The 10,789-nt window shown below is 36.6% G+C and overlaps 1 long non-coding RNA gene across 1 annotated transcript; it reads right to left on the bottom strand.

Annotated features, from left to right (window-relative positions):
- Nucleotides 1-7,038: 7,038 nt before the first annotated feature.
- LOC309486325 lies at nt 7,039-8,774 on the bottom strand. Its single transcript, XR_014201474.1, has 4 exons — nt 8,719-8,774; nt 8,399-8,480; nt 7,833-7,943; nt 7,039-7,251 (listed from the first exon to the last, which is right to left on the bottom strand). It is a non-coding gene; the product is annotated as an uncharacterized lncRNA (long non-coding RNA).
- Nucleotides 8,775-10,789: the final 2,015 nt, after the last annotated feature.

Below are 10,789 nucleotides of genomic sequence, written 5' to 3'. Positions count from 1 at the left end.
CTGACTTTTTTCACCGCCCCCTATAAAACATCTCGCGGCATGAATGATCCAATAACAAAACATCTCCAGTTAACCAGCAGAGCATTCATTTAGTTCGTTTGTTAAATAAGAGACGATCTAGCGATCTGCGATCAGTGGCGCGGATTCTTGTGGCTCGCGCACACCGCACTTTCTTCACGCGCGCTTCAATACGTTGGACGCGGACGCGCTTCAATACGTTGCAGAGATCGATCTATTTATGAGGCGTCGTCTAGTATGTGCGCGGAGAGTTTGTGTGTGCGTGCTCGCGTCTCAGATGAGTATGTGCGCGAGTGTGTGTGTGTGTGTGTGTGTGTGTGTGTGTGCTCGCGTCTCAGATGTATGTGCGTGAGTTTGTGTGTGTGTGTGTGTGTGTGTGTGTGCTCGCGTCTCAGATGAGTATGTGCGTGAGTTTGTGTGTGTGTGTGTGTGTGAGCTTGCGTCTCAGATGAGTATGTGCGCGGAGAGTTCCGCGCGTCTCGTGTGTGTAGAGTTTGTGTGTGTGTGTGTGTGTGTGTGCTCGCGTCTCAGATGAGTATGTGCGCGAGTTTGTGTGTGTGTGTGTGTGTGTGTGTGCTCGCGTCTCAGATGAGTGTGTGTGTGTGTGTGTGTGTGTGTGTGTGTGTGTGTGTGTGTGTGTGTGTGTGTGTGTGTGTGTGTGTGTGTGTGTGTGTGTGTGTGTGTGTGTGTGCTCGCGTCTCAGATGAGTATGTGCGCGGAGAGTTCTGGTGAAATAAAAAAATATAGCCTAATGCACACAAAGTGTCCCTGCTTGATTTACAACCACTGATGAGCATAATCGGTTTAAAAAAACAACAACAACAAACAAAAAACTACGAATGCGGATTAGAACCCAAAACCTCTGACATTCTTGACTAAAGTTCAAGTTCAGCTGCAGTGTTCCTCTTCGGGTAAGTCTAGTATTTTAATGCCAACTGCAAATCTTGCATATCAAGTATGAAGTATATCAAGTATATTTATATGAGGCTATACTATGTGTGTTAAATATTTCTGCTCAGTGTCAGATATTTTTCTGTTTTGTAAAAGTCTATAATATATAATACGTAATATAATATATAATATATATAAATAATATGAGAAGAAAATTTTTTGATCTTAACTTAAGTGTTTTCGGCTACATCAGTAGCCTTTTAAACGGCACAATTTTTTATTTAATCAGAAATCAGAAAATCTTTTTCAGAAAACACCAGAGGTGGACGAAGTACACAACTTCCTTACTTGAGTGAAAGTACAGATACTACTGGTCAAATATTACTCCGTTACAAGTAAAAGTTGTAAAGACCTATTTTTACTTAAGTAAAAGTACAGAAGTACTCGTTTTTAAAAGTACTTAAGTATCAAAAGTAAAAAGTAAATGTCAATGCATTGTTTTATTATTGTTGCATTGTTGTATGTAATACTTAAAGTACCGTATGCCTGCATACCTACCCTCATATCAATATCACATTTATTTCTAGAACACAGTTCCAGTAGTGGGATTGAATGTGAGATTGAATAAGTACACTCAATAACGTCCACAATGGTTTCGGACACCTAAATGGCTGTTCCCTCAAATATTGCCCTATTTAAAGTTTTTTGGCTTTTAGTATGAATATGTTCGCCTTACTGTTATCTATAAGCTAGTGTGCAAAAAAGTGACAAAATTCGCATTTAGAAAACCAAACCCAACGTTGAAAATGAAAATCAGGTTTATGTCAGAATCCAATGTCAGATTGACGTTGATCTCCAACGTTGGACAGACGTTGTATTGTGGTTGAAAATGAAAATCGGGTTGACGTCAGAAACCAACATTAGTCGGGTTCTGACGTCAACCCGACTTTTATTTTCAATCAATATCCAACGTCAATCTGACGTCGGGTTCTGATGTCAATCAGATGCAGGGTTCTGACATAAACCCGACTTTCATTTCCAACCAAAATGCAACCCCTGCAACCAAAATCATCCACTGACTGATGTTACTTTCTACTCAAGGACCTTGACAGAATTGTAGTGGAGTAAAAAGTACGATATTTGTCTTTCAAATGTAGTGAAGTTAAAGTAAAAAGTTTCCAGAAAAAATAATACTCAAGTAAAGTACAGATACTCAAAAAGTGTACTTAAGTACAGTACTCAAGTAAATGTACTTTGTTACTGTCCACCTCTGGAAAACACACACAGGTATTCTTTTTTTGATAAAGTGTGTGCGGTTTCGTTTTCTTAAGTACCGGTTTAAGAACCGTTTAAGCACCGGAACCGTTTGAAAAATACCGAGTAAGTACTGGTATCGGATAAAACCCAACCGATACCCAACCCTAGTTGTCATCATGTCCAGGCACAGGTCCTTCATCGGATCTGGATACGGCCTGGATCCGGCGGACTGCAGTAAACCTCGGATAAACAGAGAGACTAATATTAACCCTCTGAGGTCGGAAAACGCGCCCCTGCGTTTTGCTGGATTTTCTTCACATTGTAGTACAATAAACTTAAATTACTCCGTCATTTATGGTTATACAGAAAAAAGAAATATAAAAAAAGAATCTGTGATATTTCTACTTTTGTATGTGTCCACTTACAATCAAATCAAAACATTGTGCTTTTGTAAAATAAAGAAAATATATGTTACAATTTTAAAATATGTAGGCTAGGTTATTATAGGCTATTATAGTTTGGATTATTTTTTATAATATCCAATAATCATAATAAATGCAATTTCAACTATTTCTGAAGTGCTTCTCTAATAAAGAACCCCACTTTCTCACATAAACAGCCCCTGCACGAGAGAATAATTGATTCTCGAGCCATTGATGTCAACCAATTCAGCACCATCGCCACGGACAGCGCCGGGTAACGTCGCACGTATGAAGGTATATCTTAAGCAGCTTTCTAAGGTATAGTTCGGGGAACACACTTAGGAACATAAACAAATTTGGTAAGATATATCTTTCGAGTCTTCTTAGCACGCTAAGAGTGAGCGTTATCGGGAAACCGGGCCCAGACCTCAGAGGGTTAACCCCCTGAGGTCGGCGGTATCGCCGGCGATACCAGCTCGCTTTTTTTTTATCAGTGTAAAAGAAACTCAGGAATACTCTGTTGACTTTGATTTTCCATAGGAGTTTCATACATCAATCGATTCTGTTAAATGTGTATTATTTTTGTGTATACTCACAATAAAAACAAAGTGTTGTGCTTTTTGCCAAATAAAGAAAAATAAACACGAAGCGAGTTCTGCCTTCTCTCTGCCAGTGAAGTCCATTCTGAAACGTGTCCGAAAATGAACAATAACTCAGCGAATACTCAGTCAAACAGGCATACAGACACACAGGCATGAAGCTTGAATTATCTTCTTTTAAATGAAGTAATTTATATAAAAAACAAATATTCTCATCTTGTGAAATCTGTATTAAAAGAGAGCGATTCCAGTCGAGCTCATCTCAGCTCATTACGTTTTAATCGGCCCCGCCCGCGCGTTATTCAAACGCAAATGACTGAGACGATCCCATACAAACTGTGAACGCCCCCATATCAGCTCGAGAAAACACATCAAGTTTATTCAGATAAGTGTACTTGTCTACACTGTCTCGCAGCGCTGTGAGGAATAATAATAATGGAAAACGTACCTCAGAAGTGCTGGTATTTCGAGGAGCAACGGATGGAATACTGTAGTAAGTTTTTTTTCATTCTCAAGTAAATCGCGTTTCTGTGTGAATGAATGAACGGCATGAGATGCGCTGTTTACCACAACTCGCAAAAAGACGGTTTAAATTTGAATTGTGTTTCTGTGTGTAAATGAATGATCTGCTTTTAGCAAACTATTTTGCTATACTGAGTAAAAATCGATTGAAATGTGTTGAAAATAAAATGTATTTGTATAAGCATCGTATTAAACTGCAAATTAACATTTATATTCCTTATAATAAAAACGAAAAACCTATGTTACAGACAAATGAAAGACAACATTTCGTTGATTAGTTTTGGATAGAGACAACATTTCGTTGATTAGTTTTGGATAGATTACACATTTTTACTGTAAAATATCTGCCACCTCAAATAAGCTTTTGTTTGCCAATTTTTGCTAATATGTTAAATATAGTATGTTTTTGTCATATTCGAAGTAATGAATCCTTAACTTTGAAATATGTATGATAAAATAGTTTTTACAAAGAAAGATTACACTTCAATTGTTGTTGTAATTGTAACCTTTTTAATAAAAATATATATTTACAAGGTAGATGTAAACAAATTTTTAAATAATTTTTATTGTGTTTTATTATTGACAAATTTGGGGAGAGGATACATATTCCAAAACTGAAAATACAGTATGAGAATTAACTGCACAATTACTAGACATGTTTTCCTTGGATATTATACAATTTGCAAGCAAAATTTGTGAAAAAATAAATAAATAAAAATTGACATGCTTCCAACTGTGAACCAATTTGGTAGAATATATATATATATATATATATATATATATATATATATATACACATATTGCTCTTGCATATTGCTCTTGCATTCTTTCTTGTGGCTATGACACACCTGAATGAATGGCTCATTAAGTATGCGGGCCCCATTGTCTCCTCAGGTGTGAATCACTACATATGCATGATGCTGTTGAATTGTTGACGCCCCTTGCGCATATTGTCTTTACAAACAAAAAGTGTTTTACAAGATTTAAATCAATGTATTGTGTTATGTGAATGATAAGGGCAGGATGATTTTCACATCATTTTGAAGAAAAAACTCTAGGCAACGACATCCATAAGTCAAAAGTCTTATTGTCACATATTTAGTATGTGTTTTGTGGCCTTATTTCAGAAACTTTAGTTTTTAGTTTTTTCAATAACCATGCATAAACATTATTCTCTCAAAAATACAAACATGTACATGCATGTTGCTCACATAGGGCTGGGTATCGTTCAAAAAAATTCGATACCAATACCGATACCGATACCTTGATTTCGATACCGGTTCCTGAACGATACTTTTTTCTATACCAATTTTATGAAATCCATATTAACAATATTACATAACACATTACCTCAGAAAAATTTTGGTTTTATTTTTTCAGTTTGACTCATGCTCCTTAGCCAGTGCACAAAGGAAGACATTTTTTTATAAAGAGCTAATGCTCATCAAAGCTGAATTTGTTTGATCAAAATTACAGTAGAACTTGTAACATTGTGAAATAGTATTACAATTTAAAATCTTATTTGAATATATTTCAGAATGTAATTTATTCCTGTGACGTCAAAGCTGAATTTTCAAAATCATTACTTCAGTGTCACATGATCCTTCAGAAATATGAAAACAGTTTGCTGCTTAATATTTTGGAAACGCGAATAAATGTTTTCATGATTCTTTGATGAATACAAATTTCAAAAGAACAGCATTTATTTGAAACATAAATCTTTTGTAACATTACACGTTTTAAGGTCATTTTTGATCACTTTAATGCATCCTTACTGCAAAAAAATTCTGACTAACCAACAAATTTTTTGAACGGTAGTGTACAGGTTATTATTGCAATATAAACACAGTCAGAGTGATCAACAAGGTATCTCTTCATTTACCAGTCGAAGACGCAGCAACTTTCTGCTATTATGTTTACTCCGTGCACTGTCAAGGGCTTCATCATATTTGTCATGGTACCGGTCTTTGCAGCAATTATTTTACCGCAAATACTGCATCGCGCGCTGTTGGCATCGAGCCTGGAGAAATGTAGCCACACTTTTGATCGACTTTTCCACATCTTTAGGGTATTGTGTGTGTGCTCGCGTCTCATATGAGTGTGCGCGGAGAGTTTGTGTGTGTGTGCTCGCGTCTCATTGAGTATGTGCGCGAGTTTGTGTGTGTGTGTGTGTGTGTGTGCTCGCGTCTCATATGAGTATCCCAGCTAACAATTTTACGTTCTGGGAACGTTAGTTTTTGGTTCCCAGAACGTTCCCGGAATGTTCCCAAGAACGTTCCCTATTGGTTAGCCAGGAAAGTTTTCTTTACGTTAATAGAACGTTCCCTATAGGTTAGGGGAACGTTCCCGGAACGTTGCCGAAAGGTTCCCGGAAGGTTCTCCTAACGTCTACACATCCTGATATGCCTGTACACAAATTATAGGTCTACAAACAACATATTCTACATTGTTTATTGTTCAAACACTTAAGAATCCTATTAATATATTATTATTACAATAAATTGAATTTACAGAAACTATCATTAATAAGTAAATCAATCAGTTTGTATTAAATAAATAAATCAGCACACAATCCATGTTTTTGTTGATTCATTGTTTAATTATCAACCTAAAATAAGTCATCAAAAACAGCGTTAGCAAAATGTATTCAGGAACAGTAAACATGAAAATATTTCAATAAATAAAACTGCACAAACATTTTAATTAAAACTATCTTTTTGCAAACTGTAGCCTATAACTTACAACAAAATTGAAAAAGTCTTCATTTATATACAATATACATGAATGTGCCAATCTTCACTCCGCTCAAAACATTTAAACTCCCAACACCATCTGCAAATGTAACAAGAAAATAAAAAGACAACGCGTTACATGTACACACAATCCCATGCCAAAATTCAAGCCCTGTAATGGCATTAATATTCATCCTGAGCAAATGAAAAGAGTGAGGTGGGATTGTGCGTCACAAGCTGTAGGAGATATGAGAGCACGAGCGCTGCTGGTATCGTGTAATTATTCAGATATTTCAGCATCAATGTGTATAGAAAAATGTATATATTTGAAAACACTACATTGCATTCATTTATATTGCACTATTTATTATTTCAGACTACAAATCAAAAAAGGAATGTTTTATATAGGGGTAAGGATACCCATTAAGCCTATGTACCCTTTAAGCCCACTTTCGACTCTGAAGTCAAATAAAAAACAGAGAAAATAATATTCAAGTCTAGTGAACTCTGACCTGCGAATTCGCTCTACATATAACGTATAAGTCTCACCTCCAATGAAGAATTTGAAAACCTGTAACTGCTGTGTTTATGAGAGAGAAAGAGCAAAAAAGTTTGAAACTACTATCAATTTTTTTTTTTTTATCTCTGTGACTTTACACCTACAAATTCCACTGTCACAGGTGCTCAGTTTTGCTATAATGATGCCCTCACAGAACATGGTAATAATCAGCCATCCATGCAAAAGCAAAGGTCGGTGTAGTTTACAGGTACATCTGTCCAGGCCAACATCTGATGCCTTGATGCCTTCCGCTGGGATCCCAGAAAACCCAAAAAAAAAAAAAAAAAAAAAAAAAATACAGTTTAAAATCTATCATACATACGTCTCATCTGGTATCACAAATTATCATTCCAAGTTCACTTTAAGATATGCTCAATATTAGGGCTGCACAATATTGAAAAATTTAGAGTTTATTTAGAGATATCAGCCGTATGGTTTAGTGCATGCGCGGCTCCAGGTTTGTATCTCGTAAATTACCCCACTAATAATGCCCAGAATGGTACCAAACTTCTACAGTAGTACAAATAGGTTCTGTACTCATTAAACGAGACATTGGAAAGTTTGTAAGTACATCAGGAGTTTATTTAAATAACATTTGCCTGATGGCGAATGCTACTGCTACTGAATGTTGATGTCACTTTATGAGTACAGAACCTATTTGTACTTCTGTACTACTCATTTTCCCCGACATAGAGCAGATCGGCACACAACAAAAACTGCTGTTCGGATGTTCCCTTTTCTGATATTTTAGCATTCGTGACATTTTAATTAAAACAGAAATAAGAATTTTAGTGTAATAAGCGAAAATTAACAGTAAACCGAGATCACCTACCGCTGCAGATGTGTACGGAAGTGAAAAGCGGAAATGCTTAGACCTCTTTCCGGTTTGACCGCTGGGCGCTCCGCATAACCCCTATTGGGGGGATTTTGTAGAGGAGTGAACCTGCATAGAAAATTACAATAGATAACAAGCATAGATAAATACAATAGAAGAAAAATACAGTTGAAATAAGCAGTGCATTATGTTTTTCAGTTAAATCTGAAAACATCAGGTACAGAAATTGAATTATCAAAATGTAAAATAAGTCTTCACTGTAAAAATAAAATAACTATAAATTAATTAAATGTATCTTTGCTAAAGCTACAAGTCATTTTCTCTTTTGCTGTTTGATCACCATTGGCGACACAAACAGCTGCGGGTACGTTAGGCTACTGTCCCTTTAAGACGAATGCGCAGACCTAATATAAATGACACGCATCCGTTTTCTTTCTGTTTAAAACACACAAGACTGTTTACGAGGAAACTCGCCAAGATGGGCATTTTGACTTCATTTTGCGTGCACGTGTCCGTTTAAGCTCAAAAGAAAGGGAAAGAGAACTGAATTCGGCTAAACTCACCTTCTTCATCTACTGACTATGGATGGCATCAAGGTCTTGTCCTGAAGAATCACAGGGCCAAACAATAGGGATTATATCTCATCTGGTAACAAGAGTAAAGACATAACTTTAAGAACTCTGATATATTTACCCCCTGATATTGCATTGGGGATATCAATTCAAACATTTTTAAAGGCTAAGAGTATGAGCCACAGCTGCCCAAGATATCTGTGAAAAATAACTGCCTGAAGTTGTCGACCCCCTGAACCACATTCAGCATTTAAAAGTACAAAGAATTTCAGTATTGATCAATAAAAAAAAACATACAAATACATAAATACCTTTGAGTTGGACAGTATGGTGTCAGTCTCATTGGCCAACATAATTCAAAACAGACCAAAAGAAATAAAATAAAATATACTAATGATCAGGATATCATGTTATCTTAATAGTTAAATGAATTATTATTATAACTATGACCATTATAATATTGTATTAGTCGCCTATTATTTAGCTGATTATTTAGCCTACAGGCTTCTCAAGGACAATCTCACTGAAAAAACCTGGGGTTAATGATTTTAAAATGTGAGACTTATTTCAAAAGCATAAATCTTACAGACCCCAAACCTTTGAACAGTAGTGCACTGTATGTTTGAGGTGGTTTTGCTTACTAGTCATATGGTTCATAGCCATGGAGATTGTCTTGGACAGGGGGTGCAGCAGGCCATCACAGCATGATGATCTAGGAACATAACATGCTATTTTTCACAGAGCCAACAATATTACATGGGATTGGTTTAATACAAGGAACCAAGCTAGAACAGAGGTGAAATGCAGAAAAGATAAATATATACAAATCTTAAGACAATATATTGTGAAATAAATGCATTATGGAATTATTATCATGATTAAACAATAACTCACCCCTTGTTGTAGAGGTTTTTTTTTTCTCTCGCTATTCTGAAATCACATTTTAGCAATATTGGTAAGTGACGTCACTGATTAAGTTAACAATACAGTGCATTCTTTTAGGTTGGGGGGGCGCGCAAGATGGCGACCGTGGAGGTTATAAATCTGTGAGGTCGGAAGGTTTCGTCTCCAAATTCCACGCCTTTGTGGTAATTATTTTAATTTGACCGAGTAGCAATTCAATAAACTTGTTTACTCCACATTTGAACTGTATTTGGTGCAAAATATATCTCATTAGTAAGTGTAAATAGCTGTTAACGTGCAAGCTGATTGACGTCACTGCAAACTATGGCTGGAAAACGCAAAGAGAGACAAAGTTCCAAGAAAGACACCCAAGAGTTGTGGATAGATGCTGAACAGGAAATTGTGGAGGTGCATAATTATGCACAAATCCAACAGCAACGTGAAGCTTTGCTTTCTAAAGGTTTGACCGAACTTGATTCGGCTCCGCATACCCCCGATTCAAAGAAATCAAAGAACGAGCCATCTCTCCTCGACCTGCAAAACAACATTGTCAGAATGCTGACAGAAAAAATAAATGAAAGAGCTGACGGTTTGGAGAAAATTATTAAAAAGAACTCTGATGGGATCGAAGCTCTCCAGAAATCCACTGAATTCTTGTCTCGTGAGATTAACGACATTAAAGCAGATCTGACTGGACTGAAAACATTGAGTAGTACTCAGGACATGAAAATACTGGATCTGGAAGCTAAAGTGAACGAAATGGAAAGATATAGAAGGCGCTGGAATCTTAGGCTTTATGGTCTTGACGAACGTGAAGGCGAAGATATTAAACAGAAGGTCGTGGACATCTGCGCTGTAGTGCTCCCAGATGAAAAGGGAAAGTTCGTTACTGAGATTGACGTGGTTCATCGCGTGGGAAGGAGGCTTGATGTGATCCAGAAACCAAGAGCTGTGATTCTCCTGTTCAGATCCAGGCATATTAGAGACTTACTGTGGAAAAGTGCAAAGAAAAGCAGCTTTTTGAAGGAAAAGAAGTTGAGGTTTGCTGAAGATCTAACGGCAGTTGATAAAGAAATCAGGAGTCAGCTGTGGCCGAGTGTTGAAGCTGCACGAAAAGAAGGCAAGAGGGCTTATTTTGTTGGGATCAGAGCGTTTGTGGACGGGAAGGAGGTATTTGTGAAGTAGGCAATGATTTTTTTTTTTTTTTTTTCTGACATTTGAATTCAAAAGCCTACAGTATGCTACCAGATAAGCATTAATGCTATGCAGGGGGGTTTGGAGATGTAAACTTTTGTTCTGAAGTTCTTCTGTGAGTATGGGTTCACTCGCTGTTTTTTCTCTTAATGTTAGAGGTATGAGAAACTTAGTTAAAAGAAAAGCAATCTTTTTGTTTTGTAGAAAATATTTTTGTGATTTTTATTTCATCCAAGAGACACATGCATCTGAATCAGACTTTCAGTTTTGGAAGAGCCAGTGGGG

Source organism: Leuciscus leuciscus, assembly GCF_965113295.1.
Source record: "Leuciscus leuciscus genome assembly, chromosome: 2".
In the NCBI taxonomy this organism is placed as follows: domain Eukaryota; kingdom Metazoa; phylum Chordata; class Actinopteri; order Cypriniformes; family Leuciscidae; genus Leuciscus; species Leuciscus leuciscus.
This window is presented reverse-complemented; position numbering and strand designations above follow the sequence as displayed.